This window comes from Bidens hawaiensis, unplaced genomic scaffold (assembly GCF_021521415.1).
Source record: "Bidens hawaiensis isolate Kalapana, Puna unplaced genomic scaffold, B.hawaiensis_p1.1 tig00031755_1, whole genome shotgun sequence".
Classification (NCBI taxonomy): Eukaryota; Viridiplantae; Streptophyta; class Magnoliopsida; order Asterales; family Asteraceae; genus Bidens; species Bidens hawaiensis.
The window spans coordinates 73,691-97,831 of record NW_027495359.1 but is presented as its reverse complement, the minus strand read 5'-3'; the positions used below and the strand labels follow the sequence as shown (position 1 = coordinate 97,831).

General features: G+C 31.4%; 1 pseudogene; it reads left to right on the top strand.

The window, feature by feature from the left end:
* The first annotated feature begins 512 nt into the window (after positions 1 to 512).
* On the top strand, positions 513 to 2,358 carry LOC143582476 (rhodanese-like domain-containing protein 6 pseudogene; annotated as a pseudogene).
* The last annotated feature ends 21,783 nt before the right edge of the window (positions 2,359 to 24,141 follow it).

The following is a 24,141-nucleotide window of genomic DNA, read 5'->3' as shown; positions in this document are numbered from 1 at the left end:
AATGATTGAAATTGCTTTAGGAATTAAGTTTAAGCTGCATTCGATTGATTTTACTACAGTTGGAGTCACGGGTTTAAATACATATAAAAGATTTGGAATTTTGAAAACCAATCAAATGGCTATTCTCGTAATCTTGAGCAACATTGAATTATTGAAGTATATGCTAATATTATGCAAAGTTATATGATTTAATGACACGAGAACTAGAACAAAGTGTATAGTATACCGAATGATTTGCAGAATGTTATTAATAACTTGAGAAAGTAAATGGGCAAAATATTCATTTTAACAGTCAGTATACGTTAAATCTTTAAGTTCAGAGAAGCTAGTTACACAACAGGATGATAAATCTAATTGTAATAGTCAGTGTGTCTTCTGGTTTTAAGGAAATGATGACTAAGTTGTTATATTAATGACTACCTAATTAGATTAACATATAAAACTTTGAGAGCTTTTCTAGAGCAGTTGAATATATTTTCTGTAGTTAATATTCTGCTCAAAATGTAGACCTCTATTGACCCCACTAGTTTACCAGTTAAGTAAAGTCACTAACTTATTTTCATAGAAACATAATGTGATAATTCTTGTTGCAGAAAACATGACAGATTACAACAACAGTAATGATGACACATATGGAGTTCTGCTATACTACAAATACGCCAAAATCCCGAATCTTGACGACCTCTACACCACCTACAATTCCAACTGCACCTCGCTCTCCCTTCTCGGCCGTGTACGCCTGGCCCCACATGGTGTCAATGTCACCATCGGTGGAAGACTATCATCTTTAAACGAACACATCGCATTCATGTCCAAAAATCCATTATTTGAAGGCACAGATTTCAAGTTAGCTACATGCAATGAACCCATTAATGACAAAATAGCAGAAGAATGCGGTTTTACCTCTCTTTCAATCCGAGTCGTAAAAGAATTAGTCACGCTTAGCTCCCACCCGCTTCTAAAACCACCCGAAATATCAAGGGCGGGACAACATTTATCCGCCACTGAATTCCATTCGCTACTTCAAAATGCTTCAGAAACCTCAAAAACATCAAAAAAATATGTTCTTTTGGATGCAAGAAATTTATATGAAACAAGAATCGGGAAATTTAACGTTCCAAATGTCGAAACATTGGATCCAGAAACCCGACAATACAGTGATCTCCCTTCGTGGATAGATAATCACTCGGAGAAATTACGCAATAATAATATTTTAATGTATTGCACGGGTGGAATTAGGTGTGAGATGGCATCTGCATACATCAAATCCAAAGGTCCAGGTTTTGAAAATGTGTTTCAGTTATATGGCGGGATTCAACGGTACATGGAACAGTTTCCCGATGGTGGATTTTTCAAAGGAAAGAATTTTGTTTTTGATCATCGGGTTTCGGTGGGACCTGCCAATGCAAATGTGGTTGGTAGTTGTCTTGTTTGTAACTTCCCGTTTGATGATTATTCTTCTAGAAGCAGATGCAGATATTGTAGGATGCTCGTGTTGGTCTGCCACACTTGCAAGAATAAGAATCAGGTTTATGTTTGTGAGTTATGTCAGAAATATGGTAAGCTTGATGAACCCGAACCTGAATCCAAACCTAAACCTGAGCCTTGTTCAAAGGTTTTTAAAAAGCTGAGGATTTTGTGCTTACACGGGTTTCGCCAGAACGCATCTAGTTTTAAAGGAAGAACCGCGTCGTTAGCTAAAAAGTTGAAGAATATGGTCGAGTTCGTTTACATCGACGCACCACATCAGCTACAGTTTATCTACCAAAATCAAGAAACCGGTGAAGCAAAATTTCCACCAAATAAAGTTTGCAATAGAAAGTTCGCATGGTTTATTGATCCCGATACCGATAAAAACCCGAGTTTAAACTGGGAAATAGCTCAAACTCCTTTTGATTCACTTCAATACCAGAAACAAACTTCTGGGTATGAAGAATCAGTGACATATTTGAAAGAATTCGTGGCTAAAAACGGAGCGTTTGATGGAATCTTGGGGTTTTCTCAAGGAGCAGCGATGGCTGCTTGTGTTGCTGCTCAGAAATTGAGTTTGAAGGGTGAGATTGATTTCAGATTTGTGATATTGTGTTCTGGGTTTTGTGTTAATTTAGCAGAAAATGAGAAGAGTTTAATTAACTGTCCTTCACTTCATATATATGGTAGTGATCATGGTAAAGATACACAGATAGCATTTGATGCTAGTAGACGACTCGTGTCGTTGTTTGAAGAAGGTTCTTCGGTCATAATCAAGCATGATTATGGTCATATTATTCCTACAAGATCACCTTATATCGATACAGTCAAAGATTTTCTTCAACGTTTTCTCTAGATTTGAAGTTAATTAATCTTTAAGTTCACTTTTGTTTAAGTAAGAAGAGTATGGTGAAGAAATGAGACATTGTTAGGATCGTTTCATTATCATGTTGTATCGTGTTGGTATGTGTTAGAGAGACGGTTAATTACAGGATTCGGTTGTATTTGGTATTAGGTATTTGCTCCTGTACTGATTCGAAGTACTATTATGCTGGTTAACTGAAGTATTATTATGTTAAGTAAAATTACTAGCAAATAGGTGGCATTCTTACAAATATAGTCAAAAGAGTATTGAATCATTAATAGAACATAATGATTATGCTTTAAGAATTCATTCCTTGAAAAAGCTACTCAATAACTGTGTGTTGAAAAAGTTAATCGAGGTCGTTTGTATTGTTTAGTGTTCACATGCAATTTACATTAAAGCATAAAATTAGTGGTGCATAAACTGGTTCCAAAGTAAAAATTAGTCCGGGCTGGTCAACAAAAATTCAATACTGGATTGAGTACAAACCGGTTCGGTTTGAAACCAGATTCAATGAAGAGGATTATAAAACCGGCCCCAAACCTTCGGTTTCAATCGATTCCAAATTGGTTTCAAAGGGTATCGGTTCCCTATGGCTTATGTAACCGAGATCCTAACATATGGGCGACTCAAGGGAACCGCAAAACCATAGGGCTTATGTAGAAGTACTACAAGCTCCTAACTTTATATACAGACCTAACTAACTTTTGAACTCTTAACAAACTAACTAACAAAAGCCACATCACCCAATCAGTGCCTTATCAGCATCCATGCCATCGACGTATATAATGCCAACACCATAACCTCTTTTCCTGTATACAATAAAAGTATGAAGCCTTTTAACCAAACACGAAAAGTTGCTTATTTTTTCTATAAAAATATTTGTTTTATACCATAAATATTCATCACATAAGTATTTGCCAAGATTCATAATATGTACCAGAAAACCATGATCGATAAGCATCATTTAAAATGAATATCGAGACTCAAATGTTCGAAAAATCAACTTGCTGTTAATAAAATAATTTGTCAATGATTAGGTGATGAATTACTTGAATTCGTGTCATTCCTACTTTGATGAGGTGGTAAGATGACTAAAGTATAAAATAAGAGGTCAAATGTTCAATCCTTGTGTAGTGTAGCATTTATCTGGTCAAAAGGAAAAAAAATTACATGAATTCACGCATCAAATGAAACATTTGAATCATAGTCAGTTTAAGAGAAAATAAACACATATCCACTCAAGTAACCATGTCAAAACTAATTTACGAAAATATTTCCCATTAACGAGAAAATAAATAAGGAAAACCATTTATTTTGAGTTATTGTTTTTTCCTCTGGTCATTCCCAAAGGTGATTTAGATAGTCGGGTATAGAATATAAGGTTGAGTTTCAATCTATAGAATGTAACATGTAGTCATTAAAAAAAATTAGAAAAACTGCTTTAGTAATTTGATATTTTGATTATGGGAATACCTTAAAGCAAATAAAACTGCTAAGTTACATTAAGTGCATTTTCACTTTATTTTCTATTCATATCCATATAATAACACTAAAAATAATTATATTTTTTCTTTTATTTTTAATTAAATAATATTTTTATATACCTTTATCATTATATTTTCTATTTCTTCCATTCACAACAACTTTTAGAAAATATTAAAAAGTTGTATAGTTGAACTGTAGAAACTCAAATTTAACTTTTTCACATAACATTTGTTCTCTCTTTTTTTTCACAACCACTCATAACCATACCATATAATTTATAAAACTCAGCGTCATATTTATAGGATAGGAATGGGCTGGGAATTCTGTAAGTTATACATAAATGTAATAGTCATACATAACCAATTGAACATGAATCCGGGGATTCATTATTAATTTGTTAAAGAACTTTGGTACGGGTTTACTAATTACTATAAGATGATGGAAAGGTGGTAGAATGTTTTAACGGAGGCATATATCATATATTTTTTACATTGTTTCATAATGCTGTTTCATCCTTAGGCATTTGCCTAAAATGGTCGTTTTTTTTTTTTGAAAAAAAAAATGGTTAAGATAGGAATAATTAAAGTTGACGGTAAATCTCTTAACACAAATCAAAATTGTAAGAATTACACGATGTTTATGTGTAAGAGAATAACAATGCAAAAATACCTCAACATAGCCCAAAGTTGAATAAGCTACGGTATAGATTTTATTTAAGAGGATTAAGACATGAACATTAAATATTAAATCTCAACGTACACTACCCAAAATTATATGGATTTTGTTCAAGAGTATCAAAGCAAGAAGAATGAATATTAAATATTAACATAACCACAAGTTGTATATATTACAAAATAGGTTATGCTTGAAAGAATGAAGACAAAAGCCAAAAAAATTATCTTATGATTATGTCACTCAACTCCAATAAGCAAATTATCACTGATAACGCATTGTAAAACGACTTATTAGCAAAACATATATGCCGTATATAAACATAAGATAATTAAAGAATATAAGAGGGAGGGAGGGAGAGTAGAATGAAAGAACTCACTTCTATTTCTATTTAGGTGTATCTTATCAAGTAGAACTCATTCTATATAGCGTAGTTAAGAAACCCGTTATTTTGTATATAACTTTGCTATTCTTTTCTTTCGGTTAGGAATTTTTAGCCGGTGAAAGTTTTTTAATTCAAGTTACTATTAAAAAAGAAACAAAAGAACTCATTCTATTTACGCATTACCAATACAATGATGAATGGATAGTCTCTTTGCTGGTAACAATCTCTTAGTTAATTATAATTATAATTATTATTTGTCAAGTCAGCAAATAGTTAATAATGCATTATGCATCTGGATACCTGATTAATATTAATAATTAACTATAAATAAATGATGCCAACTGAGTGACTATAAAAAAGACACATCTTACACCATATATCTTACACTTTATATCAAGCTTTTTCATAGTTTGTTGTTGATATTATAGTTGTCTTGTGGCCCATTTTACATTTCTTCATCCTAATTATCACATACACAGTCAGGAACCAACTACTAAAAAAACAACAAAGTTTAGCACAAAACTAGAATAAATAATATATATAATAGCAACTTTCGTCAATCAGAATTTTAAATTCAACATTGCCAAGTTTTATAGTTTGCGTTGGTATAATTATTGAATAGTTTAATCAACTTTTTGCTCATTTCTAATCGATATACATGAAAATAAAACACACGTGTGCATTGAAGCGCCTTTTTGGCTGTAGCTCAATTTGTAAGAGGCAAAGCTTTTTTGGCGAAGGCCTAGGTTCAAACCTAGGCTAAGTGATCTAACTATGAAAAAGACGGAGATAGAGAGACGTGTGTTTAGCAAGCAATGCATTTGTGAATTTATCAACATTTTCTATATGTCGTGTTTTAAAATTACGAAATATTTTAAAGAAGATCCTTTAAAACTAAAATTTCATAATAGATTTACTAGGTTATTAACCCGTGTACGACACAGGTGGAAATATAGAAATCGACAACTAAACACATAATATTTAAGAAGACAAAAGTTTTAGTTATATGTTTATTGAGAGGATTGTTTAATATACTTGCAATTCAAACTTGTATGTAAACAAAGTATTTAAAAATATAAAGTTACAAAAAAAAAAGTCATAGCACATTGTTTGAAAGCATAATCTAAAACTTTAAAAATTGCAAATTCGTAAACTATTAAATATTTTCAGTAAAATCATATTTATTGTTTTGTTTGTAACTTTACCTTACTTATCTAAAATAAGCATTTTAATATCACATATACTATTCATTCTTAATAAAGCTTATATATATAGTAAAACATGAGTAAAAATTGGATCTCTCAAATATATTCCAACTCTTGCTAGAGACTGTCTTTGAAATTTGTTAATGGTCATTGAAAGCCAAATTGAAACCATATCTGTCTTCTCTTCAACTTAAATGAAGTTTCTTATCTAAAGGTGTTAGACCACTACGAGTAATAAAAGTACGATAACCAATATTAGTACATGAAATTACTTTGACTTCGATGGCACGCCTACCCAAATGAATAACTTGAAGTCTAGGTCCGTTGCATATGTCATTCTTTTGATCAATATTCCTTAGTAACATTATTGGCACACTTACTTTAAAAACCAATCTATGATTAGGTATTCCAGACATTTTTAAACAGTTTAGAAAATTTGATAACTATAAAGCTGGATCGAAATCATCACTAACACTATCAGAACTTAGGTACTCGATTTCTTCACCATGAAAATAACACTAAAAATCGGTCATTCGTGCCTCTAGAACTCAACCGACACACACTCAACCTCAAATATAGGTGGAGGGTATCCATCTCTCGTTGTCAACCCTCTAACTTGTTGGGTCTTTAAAATACAATTTACAAATCAATAAATAATAATAAAAATAATTTTCTAAGATTTACAAGAAATGTATAGTGATCCTGCTCATGGAAGCAATACATTCAAGATAACGAACCATATAAATCACAAACAATTAAACATATATAATTTCAAACGACAATATATTTTTATTTGTTTGTTGGGACGGAAAAATGATTTATAAATGCAAGTCATTCAAACAGAAACATAAAATTGAAATATATAGACTTATAAAAGATTACATTACATAGTAGAATGCGTATAAGAACTTTTAAATGACATTCAATATACATTGCCGCTACTCACAAATCAAGTTTCAAGAAAAGTTTGAAACAAATATTTAGTGTTATAATGCAAAGTTTACTATAAAAAATAAGAAAGGGAAAATAGTAAGTTATAATGTGGTTGAATAATTTTGAAAAGAAAAAAGATCAAAAGAAATATACATAATGTATATAATCCAACCTCCTTGTCTAGTTTCTTAATTTTTGAAATAATAAACCAAGATTTTTAATTTTTGACTCTGTCCTCATCTTCTCTAATGCTGCTTGATTGCTGGCATATTAGAAAGCATTTAACCATATACTAATAATTAAAAAATTAATATACTATGCAATAAAGTGTTGAATTTTACATAAAGTTTATCTATAAAATTCCATCTAGATTGAAGAATATTAACTAATTATAGTTGAAAGAAATCTTTATTCTTTTAGAAATATATGTATACAAAGTTGAACTTTTAGCAGATAGTTATGATAGAAATATAAATGAAAACAAAGCCACAATATAATAAAAAAAGTTTGCATTGGTGTATATTGTGTATGAGAGGAAAGAAGACGTGTAGCTTTCTTAGTTGTTTATTTAATACCTTGAATCTAGTAAAAGAAAAGGACAACAAATAATTTCTATGAGTTAAGTTAATAAAATTAGACACACATATATAGAAATATATAACCTACTTGTTGGAATTAATCCGTTTGAAAATTTTCGGTTAATTGAAGAGCATTTAAAATTTAAAAATTAAAGTTAAATAGATAGAAATCCATGTTGTGCTTTCTTTTCATTTATTCAAAATTACAAAGTAATATATGGTTAATAGACATAAATACAAATTAGGTTTCAAAATGAATTCAAAATTACAAAGTAACATATGGTTAATAGACATAAATGCAAATTAAGTTTCAAAATGATATTGGTGATTTTCAAATTTATTTTTGAATTATTATATTATCAACAAATTCTAAGAATGCATGCTTTGTATTTATGGAAATTAATCAAATGAACCAATAGAAAAGGGGCAAAACATATTGTTTTAATAGATATATATAGATATAGATGCCTTGAACCTGGTAAAAGAAAAAGACAGCAAATAATTTATATGAGTTAAGTTAATGAAATTAGACACACATTAAAAGAAATATATAATCTACTTGTTGGGATTAATCCGTTTGAAAATTTTCTGTTGATTGAAAGACATTTAAAATTTAAAAATTAAAGTTAAATAGATAGAAATCCATGTTGTCCTTTCTTTTCATCTATTCAAAATTACAAAGTAATATATGGTTAATAGATATAAATGCAAATTAGGTTTCAAAATGAATTCAAAATTACAAAGTAAAATATGGTTAATAGACATAAATGCAAATTAAGTTTCAAAATAATATTGGTGATTTTAAAATATATTTTTGAATTATTATATTATCAAGAAATTCTAAGAATACTTTGTATTTATGAAAATTAATCAAATGAACCAATAGAAAAGAGGCAAAACATGTTGTTTTAATAGATATATAGATATAGATGCCTTGAACCTGGTAAAAGAAAAAGACAACAAATAATTTATATGAGTTAAGTTAATGAAATTAGACACACATAAAAAGAAATATATAACCTACTTGTTGGGATTAATAATTTTCTATTGATTGAAGAGCATTTAAAATTTAAAAATTAAAGTTAAATAGATAGAAATCCATGTTGTCCTTTCTTTTCATTTATTAAAAATTACAAAGTAATATATGGTTAATAGACATAAATGCAAATTAGGTTTCAAAATGAATTCAAAATTAGAAAGTAACATATGGCTAATAGACATAAATGCAAATTAAGTTTCAAAATGATATTGGTGATTTTTAAATTTATTTTTGAATTATTATATTATCAAGAAATTCTAAGAATGCTTTGTATTTATGAAAATTAATCAAATAGACCAATAGAAAAGGGGCAATACATATTTTTTTAATAGATATATAGATAGAAAAGGGGCAAAACATGTTGTTTTAATAGATATATAGACATAGATATAGATGCCTTGAACCTGGTAAAAGAAAAATACAGCAAATAATTTCTATGAGTTAAGTTAATGAAATCAGACACACATAAAAAGAAATATATAACTTACTTGTTGGGATTAATCCGTTTGAAAATTTTCTGTTGATTGAAGGAAATTTAAAAATTAAAGTTAAATAGATAGAAATCCATGTTGTCCTTTCTTTTCATTTATTCAAAATTACAAAGTAATATATGGTTAATAGACATAAATGCAAATTAGGTTTCAAAATGAATTCAAAATTATAAAGTAATATATGGTTAATAGACATAAATACAAATTAAGTTTCAAAATGATATTGGTGATTTTTAAATTTATTTTTGAATTATTATATTATCAAGAAATTCTAAGAATGCTTTGTATTTATGAAAATTAATCAAATGAACCAATAGAAAGTGAACAAAACATTTTTTTTAAATAGATGTATGGATTAACTTAAATGATTAAAGTTTGATTATCTGTTACACTTGAAAACCTCATAACAGTAACTCACTAACTACTTGTTTGAGTGATTAACTTGCACACTCCTTCAAATTACAATTTTAGAGAAACCGAATCACCTTACACTAAACATTTCCAATACTTGGTACAAAGGCGATCACTATCTTGAAAAAAGTAACTAATGTTGATTTTTTTTTTCATCTTATAATAAGAGAGATGTTGTGGTGATCTCTACATTCCTATAAATATCTCTACACCAATGATATTTATTTTTAGAGACATTTTAGTAAATAACAACTTTTGTTGGAAGGTCAATTAGTTGTCGTATACGGAGTGGTCAATATCCACTTGAACCGCTTTATCTTTTTCTCTTCATTATTTTATTTTTTTACCCGGTTTAGTGTGGTTACTACAATTAAGCATAACCGTAGATTCGGTCTTGGGATTTCCTTAACCATAACCATATAAGTTTTAGTTTTAGTTAATTAGTTAATCGGTTATGAAGCTCGATTATAGTTCGGTTTCAGTTAGACTACTAACATAATTAAATGAACAAGGGAAAGAATCGGTGATAGAAATGAGAATTGCATGAAGGTTAATATATACATGTATATACATATTTTGAAGGTTGGCAAATATACATACCTAATTCACATATATACATATATTTATCTCAATGTAAGAGTGTCTTAATTTTCCCGGTTGGATTCGGTTAAGGTTAAGTTATATATGGAATCCCTTAACCATAACCAATTGATCGGTTAATCAAATAACCTTAACCATACTGTCGGTTAAGTCTCAGTTATTAGTTAGTTCGGCTCGTTGACAGTTATGGTATCGGTTAATTTTGATTGATGGTTAAAGTTTGCTCACCCCTAACTTTAATCACTAAAAATCTGTTGAGTTGTTAATAGTGTTTAGAATTTCTTTTTTTTTTTTAAGTTAAACTATACACACTCCTCTATTTTGTTCTTACACGGGTAAAAGTGGTTTTACATGCATGATCTATAAAAGAAATAGGCTAATAAGATTAACGATAACAAGGTCTTAGACCATGTGTTGTGGATGAGGCTAATCAAAATGTGGCATTATGCATTGTCACTGTCACGGAGAAGGTGCGACATTAACTAACCAACCCAAAAAATAAATATTGTGGAGGAGGTTAGTTAACCAAGATATATATATATATATATATATATATATATATATAAACGAAAACCCAAAAATCATATGTATCGCGACGTGGTCGCTCCCCCATTTTATGGAAGCCACCAGATTTCATGATTTTTAAATGGAGGCCTCTCATTGATTTAACCCAAATTCATGGGTATGGATCTTACCAAAACCAGATATCTCTTAAATGGGTTATAACATCTCATTAAATTAAAAATTAATCTTACCAATTATTTGATATGAAAATCCTATAAAATAGGAATATACTAAAATTTAATATCCAACTTAAAAAGAAAACGATATTATTTATAACTAATTAACAATTTTATAGTAAAAAACATAAGCGGGTCATGGGTCACCAAATCTACATAGCTTTTAAACGGGTTATAACAAATCATTTATTTATGAAAGCCTTTCATCATCAAACCCTAAGTATATTATTAACTTTCTTACAATGAAGAAAATTAAAATCCAAAAAATAAATATTAAAAATGAAAAATGTAAAATGTAAAATAATCATTCTCTCAAGCCATCAGATTACTTTATTTGTAAATGAAGGTTTCTCACGCATTTGACCCGAATTCACGGGTAAAGGTCTCACCAAACCCAGATAGCTCTTAAACGGGTTATAAGATCTCATTATATTAAAAAACAATCTCATCAAATATTTGATATGAAAATCCTATAAAATAGGAATATACTAAAAAATTAATATCCTATTTTATTTTTAAAAAAAGATATTATTTATAATTAAGAAACAATTTTATAATAAAGAAAATAAACGGGTAATGGGTATCACCAAACCCAAATAGCTTTTAAACCGGATTATAACATATCATTTATTTATGAAACCATTTCATCATCAAACCTCAAGTATATTAATTATTAACTTTCTAACAATAAATAAAATTAAAATCCAAATATACATATATAAATATTAAAAACGAATGATGTAAAACAACCCTCGTAATATTATACATATATGTATAATAAAAAAAACCGATATCTTTTTCTTTTTAATTCTTATTATATCTATACATATATGTATACTTTCATTTAATCTCTAGTTACGTAATGTACACATATGTACATTATCATTTACCTTAAATTATACATACGTGTATAGAAAAAATAAGATTAACGATAACAAGGTCTTAGACCATGTGTTGTGGATGAGGCTAATCAAAATGTGGCATTATGCATTGTCACTGTCACGGAGAAGGTGCGACATTAACTAACCAACCCAAAAAATAAATATTGTGGAGGAGGTTAGTTAACCAAGATATATATATATATATATAAATATATATATATATATATATATATATATATATATAAACGAAAACCCAAAAATCATATGTATCGCGACGTGGTGGCTCCCCCATTTTATGGAAGCCACCAGATTTCATGATTTTTAAATGGAGGCCTCTCATTGATTTAACCCAAATTCATGGGTATGGATCTTACCAAAACCAGATATCTCTTAAATGGGTTATAACATCTTATTAAATTAAAAATTAATCTTACCAATTATTTGATATGAAAATCCTATAAAATAGGAATATACTAAAATTTAATATCCAACTTAAAAAGAAAACGATATTATTTATAACTAATAAACAATTTTATAGTAAAAAACATAAGCGGGTCATGGGTCACCAAATCTACATAGCTTTTAAACGGGTTATAACAAATCATTTATTTATGAAAGCCTTTCATCATCAAACCCTAAGTATATTATTAACTTTCTTACAATGAAGAAAATTAAAATCCAAAAAATAAATATTAAAAATGAAAAATGTAAAATGTAAAATAATCATTCTCTCAAGCCATCAGATTACTTTATTTGTAAATGAAGGTTTCTCACGCATTTGACCCGAATTCACGGGTAAAGGTCTCACCAAACCCAGATAGCTCTTAAACGGGTTATATGATCTCATTATATTAAAAAACAATCTCATCAAATATTTGATATGAAAATCCTATAAAATAGGAATATACTAAAAAATTAATATCCTATTTTATTTTTAAAAAAAGATATTATTTATAATTAAGAAACAATTTTATAATAAAGAAAATAAACGGGTAATGGGTATCACCAAACCCAAATAGCTTTTAAACCGGATTATAACATATCATTTATTTATGAAACCATTTCATCATCAAACCTCAAGTATATTAATTATTAACTTTCTAACAATAAATAAAATTAAAATCCAAATATACATATATAAATATTAAAAACGAATGATGTAAAACAACCCTCGTAATATTATACATATATGTATAATAAAAAAAACCGATATCTTTTTCTTTTTAATTCTTATTATATCTATACATATATGTATACTTTCATTTAATCTCTAGTTACGTAATGTACACATATGTACATTATCATTTACCTTAAATTATACATATGTGTATAGAAAAAAACATGTGTGTACATATTATACATATATGTACATGTTATAGATATATATATATATAATTTAGCTAAACCGAGAATTTTTTTTAGAAACCGGGATGATAAATAAGAACTTTGGTTTTTTTATTTTTGTGTTTTTTTTTGTTTTATGATTTTTTTTTATTTTTGGTTTTTTTTTGTCCAAAATGGTTCTCATAGTTCTCAATTCCCAAAAAGTTCTCACATGATCCTGATCCTATATATATATATATAGGTAAAGTATAGAATGAAAACCCATTTGAGTTGTGAAAACCCGAGAAAACCCTATGTAACATCGTTTTTTTTGTTACATGTAATATATGTTGTAACATTTAATACAAAACATCGAAACATTAAAAAAAATTGTTTTGCTATTTTTTAACATTTTTTTACTAATTTTTTTGTATGTTTTTAGGAGAGAGAAAAAGTTATATTTATGTTAACATTTTTTATTAACTTTAATTGTGGACCACAAGATTTAATCTTTAATTAAAAACATGTGGTTGAGAATGAGTTTCTAGAGTTATCACAACTCAAGTGATTTTTTATTTTAACCTAACCATATATATATATATATATATATATATATATGGGGAAGGATAAAGAGAAAACTCATTTTTAGAGAGAAAACTTAAAAACTCTTAAAGAATTATTTTTAATTAAAAATAAAAAAATATTTTTAAATTTCTTTTTTTGTTATTATTCTTATATTTTCTTACCCTTTGCTCAAAAAATATAAAAAAAATAAAAAAAAACCCGCTGTAAAGCATATAAGTATTACTGTGCGATGCCGTTGTATTACACATGTGTATTACTATGTATTTTTAAGTTAATAGTGTTTAATTGCATATATTTAATATTTGTGTATTGTATATGTGTAGTAGTGTTGTATTATATGGAAAAAATAATAATAAAATAAAAGTCGATGTAATACACGTGCGCGTTAATGTTGTATTACACATACGTACTAATGTGTATTCGATGTGCGTATTAGTCTTGTATTGCATATATACAATAGTGTGTATCAAATATGTGCAATACAACACTTTTGCATATATGCAATGCCCACCATTACACATGTGCACTATACCGACGAGGTTACCGACAAGGATTTTTTTTTTGAACCAATAACAACATATAAGAATAATGGAAAAAAAATAAACTTCAAAAAAAATTTAAAAATAATTTTTTTTTCTCTTTAAAAAAAGTTTTCACTTAATCTCACCATATATATATATATATATGAAAAATATGATTGACTGAAATAAGATATGAGCTATATTTCTCCCCCTCTCTTGAGCGTTACTAGGATGGCTAGCATGGGATGGGTAATGGGTTTGGTTGGCGCTCCGGAGTATTGTGGTTTGGTGGGTGGTTAATGGCTGAGGTGACAAATGAGTGAGGTCTCCACCTCAACACTTGATCCTAGTGCATATACAAATGTTAAAATTATGTGGAATAGCCGAGCTTGGCATGGAAAAAGCAAGTCAAAAGGTAGCTATAAGCCTTTAAATGTGTTAAATTCATGCATTTGATAATTCAAAAGGGTCTAGAAAAGTTTGATTTTTATAACATATCCCCGACAGTCAAAATGTTTATAAGGTAAATGAAGACTAAGTCAACGTTTGAAATGTACCAATAAGCACGCCACGTACTTTATGTTTGTCACACACGATAGCAAAGAAACTCACGTACATGTTGACTTAGATATTAAAATGGATACTGCTGGGTTATTTATGTATGAAATTCAATGTGATAAGACAAATGTTAACTATATATAATCCATCGGCTATAGACACCCTCATGGGCGGAACTTTAAAGGAGTGAGAAGGGGTTCCGGCCTCTCTTGTTTTTGGGCTCAAAACTTTTAAATATAGTCCATATAATTTCGATAATTATAACCCATATATTTCTAACAATATTTTTTAGCTTAAAAGTGGTAATATATGAATTTTGATAGCCAAAACAAGCTAAATAAAATAACTGGCTATTTGTTTTTTAGGATTTATGAGCTTTATTTGGTGTGAAAACATTAATTTTTATACTTAAGAACTTAATATTAATTTCTATTATTTTCAGGCCCTCTTATTTAAAAGTTCAAGCTCCGTCACTGCACACCCTAATCACAATTATCAATACAATTCACACAGTTACACCTTTATTACATACACTTAACAGTTTAACTCGTCACAACTCCAGCTCACATCTTCAAGTCTTTACTGGTGCACGACGGTAGGGGACTTCGTCTCTTCATGCCTTCTTGGATGTTGACTGGGCTGGTTGCCTCGATTATTGTTCATCCACAGGAGAGAGAGAGAGAGAGAGAGAGAGAGAGAGAGAGAGAGGGGATTTGCCATAAATATAGAGCGATGACAATGGATTGGGTTTGGAACGGGTTTAGGTATTCCGAAACTTGTACCTGATTATCAAATTCCGTCCCAAACCCGTCGAGTATCAGACATACATGCGGATTTTGGGTATACCAGTTAGTTTATAAAGAGAAATAATAACGAAACTTTGAAGAATAGAGGTGGACAGCTTAAAATACCCTTTTGCATCTATCTTCCAAAAAGGGTCTTATCCCCTTTTGTATCCATTTTCCAAAAAGGGTCTTATAGAACGGGAATCTCAGATAGTATGTTGACATTAATCAGCATTTATACTCTTCACTAGTGGATTTCGGGTATACCCATTTGTTTGTTTTTATTAATGAAAACTATGCATTTATTTTATTTTTTTTTATGTTTTAAATACATAACTAAATTCCTATTTAAAAAAATGTATGGGTAGTTTACGACAAGAAAGACAGTGTCACAACCTTTTAGGGTAGTTTTGGGTTCAGACATGCCCGATTGATTGGCTCCTCCTTTTTATGGTCTATCGGATTTTAAGACATGCCCGATCGATTGAACGAGAAAACATACATAAATAAATTTAAAAAAGTAATAAGATTGATATAAGTTTAGAGTAGGTGGGAGTCAATGTTTACATACAAATAGAAAAAGAAATCAGAACACATATTTAGTACGTGGGTATCTTTATTTTGGTATTCCGTTTTTAGCAACAAGTACAATAAAATATCAAAATAGGAAAAGTGAAAATAATTGCAAGCTCCACAAAATAGACCCACCTACTTTCTTTCATCTTTAGCCACGAAAAGAAAAATAAATAATGCTATTCTTCATAGGAAAAAATATTTAGGTTTTTTCATTTTTTTTTCATTTTTTTTTCTAATTAGTATATTTAAAATGAATTGAAATTTGAAATTAAAAATAATTATGATGTAGAAATAATGCACACCCAACTCTAGTCACATGGTGCGTTGGAGACTAGGAGACATTATTAAGTTTTAGTTTAGTGCTTGATTTACAAGCTAATAATTTTAGTTTTTCTAAAAGTGATCGATTCATTAGAATCTAGATGCATATAAAATATATTATTTTGATGAGGAATGTTAAAATACTTTAAAAAGATACCCTAAGTTCTGAGCTTGACGATAAACTGAGGAATTGCTAGTTTTGTGAGGCCTTGGTTATAAACTTTAAAATAGACATCAAGTACCGAGCTTGATAATAAGCTGGGGAACTGCCATTCTTGTAAGAACTTGGTTGAGAAAAAAAAAACATAAATCCTGATATGAACATTGACCAAATAAAGTGTTAGTAGTAATTAATTATCTTAAAATAAGAATGATTGACAATGTTGTGAAAATGGACTGTTGAAATTCTTCCACTAAAATCGGTTAATTACTTTCCAAGTGAGTGTGCAACATAGCCTATTTTAAACAACGCTTGGTTGGTTATTACATGAGTTCTATAATTATGCAAGAGTTGTGCGGGTTAATACTTGGTAACTCAAGGTTGATTCTTCATAACTTAAATAATCTTAATTGGTATTTTAAGTATAATACAAGGTTATTTTTACTAAAATATCAAGGACCATTCACTTAGTATTTTATAGGGTTGTCTCATCTTTGAAGTAAGTTATCTTATAAATGCTTTCTATAAACCATTTGCTTACATAAAATAATGTTTTGGTGGAGATCATGAAGTTATGTATATCTCTTTCTTTAATTATCATGGAATAACATGACTTAGGAATAAGGTGTTATTCCCACATTTAATCACCATAGCAAGCTTACATCACATATTTACGAACTAATTGCTAAACCAAGTTAAGAGCAGTTTTAACCAAGACGATACACTTTTATCCTTGATCATCTCTATAAAAATATAAAAACCCAAAAATATAGTTTTTAATTTACGCTTTTAGATTTCCCTTAGAATATACTTATCAAACTAAAACTACTATGATGTTTATTTCCGGTTAAAATAAATACGACGATTTAGCAGTAAAAATCAAATAAGCGTGTTCATGGATCGATACTTGGTTCTTACCTATACTATACTATATATACGATAGGTACACTTGCCTATTTGTGCGTGGTTTAGTTAAGATAATAATTATTTTTATAAACTTAAAACTCAACATTGCATGAAAAAACTTTTGAAAAACTTAACAACTTTTTCTATACCATCTTGCACATACCAAGTTTTTGGCACCGTCGCCGGCGACACACGATGAATTTTTACAAATAATCCAAGTATTTATTAAACCTCGTTTATAGTGTATATATTAAAAATCTTATCAAAAAGAACAAAAATATTTTTCTATCTTCTTTATTTTTTTTATTTATATTTTTGTAAGTTGCTTACCTTAGCTTAGTTTTAGTTAGGCCATTAGATCTTTTTTACTTTCCTAGTTAGTGTATGTCCTCTACATCTACTCCCGAACCCGTTTCACCACTTTCCGAACCCGGACGCCATTTTCACCCAAGAACACTCACTCGGGCACGGAAAGCAACCGAAGTAGTTAAAGACAAACCAAAAGGAGATACAACCAAGGAGAACCTAGATTAACCTATGATGGCGGAACTAGAAATCGAGTTAAACATGAACCAATATGGCAAGCCAATACTTAACGGCTATGGCAATAGCGTTGCACCACCCGAAATTTTTGCAAGTTTCGAAATAAAATCTTGCACCATTCATATGATTGAAAACTCTGTCCAATTTCATGGACTTCTCGATGAAGATCCTTTATCTAATATTTCCCGATTTCTTTGAATTTGTGGAACTTTCAAAATCCAAAATTGCTCTGAAGATCAAGCAAGACGTAAACTATTCCCATTTTCTCTCTGAGGCCACGCCTTGGAATGGCTTGAATCTTTATCATTCGGTACCATCACCGACTAGAATCAGATGGCAGAGCAATTCCTTCTAAAGTACTTTCCACCCAACAAAACTGCCAAGTATCGTGCCAGCATCACCAGATTCCTGACGGATGAAAACGAGTTACTATATGCAGCATGGGATAGATACAAGAGCCTTCTTCGACGATGTCCTCGCCATGGGTTGCAAGTGACTTCAAGTCCAAATTTTCTTCCATGCTCAGACTAGCCAGAACAAACAAGTAATCAATATGGTCACTGGTGGAGATCTCGAAATCAAATCTCCGAATCAGGCATTCGAGATCCTAGAAAATGCTGCCAAGAAAATATTTGCCTATAATCCACCTCGATCAACCCCATCAAACAAAGGCATACACCATGTTGACAATAGTACCTTTATCTCTGCATAATTCGAGTCTCTCTTGAATAAATTTGAACAAATTCAGTCTGAGCTGGTCAAACCAAAGGTAAAGTGTGACAGGTGTGGGGGAGATCACTAGGTCAAATACTGCCAAAGTATGACCATCGAAGAATGTGATTTCGTTAGCCGATAGAATAATGTGTTTGGCAACACTTACAACCCTGGTTGGAGAAACCATCATAACTTCCGCTGGAGGGATAGAGCCAACAATCAAGCTCTATCTGGCTTTGATAAACGACATTTCAATCTAAATCAACCCTCTAAACCTCCATACTATGACCAAGATTCAAGTGCCAGCCTACAACCGAATAGTTGATCTACAATGGAGACTCTCCTGAGCAACTCATAGCAAGTATTGAAGCTTTAAATAAATTGACCGAAGATCGATTCCTGAAGAACGAAGTGGAGCTAAGGAACTAGAAGGCTTATTTGCAAAACATCGAGAACCAAGTAGGTCAGTTAGCCCAGCTAATGTCATAACCCTAAGAAGTGGTAAAATTGCTACAAACAATTCACAAGTCACACCTATCTAATCTGAAGGAGAGACTGAGGTTATGGACACACCAACAATCAAAGAAAACCAACTACTCCTTGTCACACCCCAACCTAAGGTGGAAATGCCGGGGTGTGAACCGTTGGTTCACAGCTCACAAGATACTATCATACAGTTTAAATATGACAATATCTAATTATTTATTTATTAAAAATTTTAATCAAGTACACAAAGTTTAACAAAATATTAGAATGAAAATAAAACGAAAATATAATTTATTTTATTAACTAAGGTCTCTCTAAGTGTTCTTCACCTTATCTTCAAACCAACTGATAACCTGCATATTCGTATAAAATAATATAGATTTTTCAACACGAGGTTGAGTGAGAAAAGTCACCAATTTTGACATTAAAAATAATGTATTAGCAAAATGAGCAAAACTGATATTGTGAGTATAAATCAATCAACCATGTGCAAGTAGTTGTGTTAGTTGACCGTCGCCTTGCGAATCGAGAATTGGATACTATGAATAGCATATACAAATTTGGGTGTCGGTTGACCATCGCCATGCGGATCGGGCTTTGGCTACTAAGACGGCGTATGATCATACTTTAATGTGATTATGATGGACCTCTCTGAATGCGATAAAGTAAACAATTAAGCAATTAACATTTAATTGATAACACACAACACTTACAGTTTGCTAGTGCGAATAATATATAATATGTAAATACTGATAAGTACGCAAGTGTCCCCAAAATGTTTAAAAGCTATAAAAATAGGGGAATGACTTCTCACCTTGACGAATAAACGAATAAACCGAGAGATAGAATAAACGAGCAAAGTTAACGTGATGAGTTTTCTGATCCAACAATGCCATAGACTTATACAAAATAGAATTGAATCAAAACCGAGATCATAGCCACTGAATCAATCCAAACGGAGGTATAGAACTCTTGTTATGAGGTTTTTAGTAAATAAGCGAGTTGGTACTGACCAGAATCCGAACAGCGAGTCGGGATTCGGGCATTGGTCAGTACATTCAATATCTCTAGATAAAAATAAAAGTCAAATGCTAATTTTGACCAGAAGGTATAGTAATTGAAAAATCATTAAAATTGACTTTTATGCCCTCAAACGGGTCGAAAAGCAATTGACCGATAAAAATCTATTAGTAAAGTTTGTTGAGAGATTTTGTTAGTTAGGTAAAAACCAACATTTTTCATGAAGACAACTTACCCAAGCGATGAATGGAACAAGAGATAATAAAGGTCAAAGGGGTCTTGAACATCAAAGTCAAACCGTAGATGAAAGAACTTGAACAACTAACAAAGTCAGCACCGAAAATTTAAGTAAATAACGAATATTAAATTAATAGTGATAATGAAAATGAGATGTGAAATAATATAATAAAATAAGATAAACACGGGGTTAGAAATACACGAATCACCATGACTATTTTAACAACTAACGAAGTCAGCACCGAAAATTTCAAAATTCTCAAGATGTATCAAAAATCGAAGTAGGGACTTGAAATATTTACGCACCACAGTGTAATTTCAACTAAATACCAAAACTCCCCTTTATAGAAGGGTTTCACCCCAAGCTCCTTTAGAGCAAGGCTTTTCCGGCCCTAAAAGGGGAGCAACTAGGCTAGACTTCTGATCTTATGGAGTAGTCTGACCCTGGGAAGGAGTACGGAAAATAAAACTAAATCCTTGAGGTACCCACGAACCACCGTAGGTTTTCAACAAGAATATGAAAATGTCAATATATAAAATGAGTGATTGAGTTATACATGGATCTCCATGGAAATTCAATCAAGAAGGAAAAAGTCAATTTAATAATAAAAATTAAATTAATTAATGGAAGATTTAATTTAATAGTGGGAATTAAATTTAAATAGTATAAAACTCAATTTAGTAACAAAATTACAATAATTGAATTTTAATAATAAAGACTTATAAAATGAATGGTAAGTTGTGAAACATGAGAAGTAACACGAGATTAATTAAAGCAAAAAGTACTAAAATGTTAATAGTTAAAGTTGAGGGTAAAGATCAAAACGTGTTTGGTAGTTTGAGAATATGATAAAATGAAATTAATTGAGAGAAAATAATTTAAATAACATAACAAAATGATAATTGTTTAAGCAAACTGTGATAACTGTGTCTGGAGGATTGTGTCGAATCATGAGAATTAAAATACTTTGATTAATTGGAGTAAAGTGAATAAATCACATCAAGAAACTTTGATTAAGTAAAATTAATTAAATAAACGAATATCCTTCGATGGGTTGGGCTTTCCATGAGCCTTCCATGGCATACCAAAGTAAATAAATTTGTGAGTTGGGCTTTCCATGGCATTTTATTGGCCCAACTAAATAATAAAATATCGATTTGTGTGTTGGGCCTCCCATGAGATTTACATGGCATTTTAAATGGCCAACAAATTAATGAATTATTGAAACAGTTTAATTGATCGGCCCATGAGCGTTACATGGCATTTTAACTGACCCAACTAAATAACGAACTAAAGGATTCAAATATGAGCAGCTGGAGTATCTCGTGAACCACCACGGGCGATATGTTCCAACCAAATATCAAATCAAAAACGGGTTGAGAAATGGATAGTTGGAGTGCCCATGGGTTGACATGAATTTTTCACCCAACTAAACACTTTAAAGATAATACTATAAATATTTGAAATTTTTTTGAATTTAGCCATGAAATCACCGTGAATTCGGTTTTTATAAAAAGGAATGCAACCGTTTAACCGGTCATGTTTACCACTTAAAGTTCCGGTTGTAGGACATTTGTTTCGCTTTGGCCTATAAGATTGAGTACTGTGGTCAGGTTATCCTCCAGGTAAGGAATAGCGTCTTACCTTGGGTTCTCGGAACCGTTTTGTCAAGGCCCGACTCACAGTTTCTCTCCCCCTTCCGGTTACGACAAGAGCATGTCATACTCCCATGTTTTAAGGTGCGAGAGTAAAAACAAAACTAGGGAATTCTTAAGGATCTTCCCAAAATAAAATTAATCTACTAAATTTATTAAATAAAGGAAGTAAAAAAAATTTTAGAGTGAGGCATAGTCTCGGAGTTTGTTTGTGCTCAATATTAAAATAATAAAATAAATAATTTTAAGTAAGCTGTAAACACATAATTATAAGCATATAAGGCAATCAAGTAGGTACGTATATGGTCCTAAGCATATTACTAGGATATTTCTAACCACCTATCTTATAACATTCGGTTCTAATACCAATCTGTCACACCCCAACCTAAGGCGGAAATGCCGGGGTGTGAACCGTTGGTTCATAGCTCACAAGGTACTATCATACAGTTTAAATATGGCAATATCTAATTATTTATTTACAACAAAAATTTAATCAAGTACACAAAGTTTAACAAAATACCAAAATAAAAATAAAACGTAAATATCCTTTATTTTATTAACTAACGTCTCTCTAAGGTGCTGTTTGTTTTTGAAGACAAAAACTGTCTGCAATCTTATTTCATCTGATTTCATGTCTGCAAATGAAGATGTGGTCTGAAGGTCTACAATCTGAAAAATATAATACTGTTTGTTTTATAAACTGGATATCGTTTGCATAAGCCGAAAATTAGTTACCTATAAACTGGATATCGTCTGTATAAGCTAAACGGTGGTGGTGGATGGTGAGGTGGTGGTGAAGGACGGTTGTGGTGGGTGTGGACGGTGGTGGTGGTGGACGGTGGTGGTGGGTGGTGATAGTGGATGATGGTTGTGCCCAACGGTGGGTGGTGGCGAGGCGGTGGTGGTGGCGGACGGTGGGTGGTGGTAGGGCGGTGGTGGGTGGTGGTAGTGGATGGTGGTTGTAGCTAACGGTGGGGTGGTGGTGGGGCGGTGGTGGTGGCGAACGGTGGGTGGTGGCAGGGTGGTGGTGGTAGCGGACAGTGGTGGTGGGTGGTGGTAGTGGATGGTGGTTGTGGCTAACGGTGGGGTGGTGGTAGACCGTGGTGGTGACGGATGGTGGGTGCTGGTGGTGGCGGGTGGCAGACAGTGGTGGTGGACGGTGGTGGTAGGTGGTGGCGGCGGCGGACGGTGGGTGGTGCTGATGATGGACGGTGGTGGCGGTGGTGGGTGGTGGACGGTGGTGGTGGCGGACGGTGGTGGCGGCGGTGGACGGTGGGTGGTGTTGGTGATGGACGGTGGTGGGTGGTGGACGGTGGTGGTGGCGGACGGCGGGTGGCGGGTGGTGGCGGTGGCGGACGGTGGATGGTGGTGGCTCATGGTGGGTGGTAGTAGTGTTAGACATTGGGTATTGGTAGAATGCTAAGATGTGTGAAGAAGTTGAACAATAGCGTATTTTTTAAGACAATAAAAGCAGTTTTCAGATCTTTTTTTCTAAAAAAACAAACAGTCTTCAAAAGCTTATGTCTGCGCGCCTGCAGACGTAAGTCCCTTGCAGACCTTTTAAGTAAAAACAAACATAACCTAAGTGTTCTTCACCTTAGCTTCAAACCAACTTATAACCTGCATATTTGTATAAAATAATATAGATTTGTCAACACGAGGTTGAGTGAGAAAAGTTACCAGTTTTGACACTAAAATAATGTATAAGTAAAATGAGCAAAACTGATATTGTGAGTATAAATCAATCAACCATGTGCAAGTAGTTGTGTCAGTTGTCCGCCGCCTTGCGAATCGAGCATTGAATACTATGACTAGCATATACAAATGTGGGTGTCGGCTGACCATCGCCATGCGGATCGGGCTTTGGCTACTAAGACGGCGTATGATCATACTTTAATGTGATTATGATGGACCTCTTTGAATGTGATAAAGTAAACAATTAAACAATTAAACAATTAACATTTAATTGATAACACACAACACTTACAATTT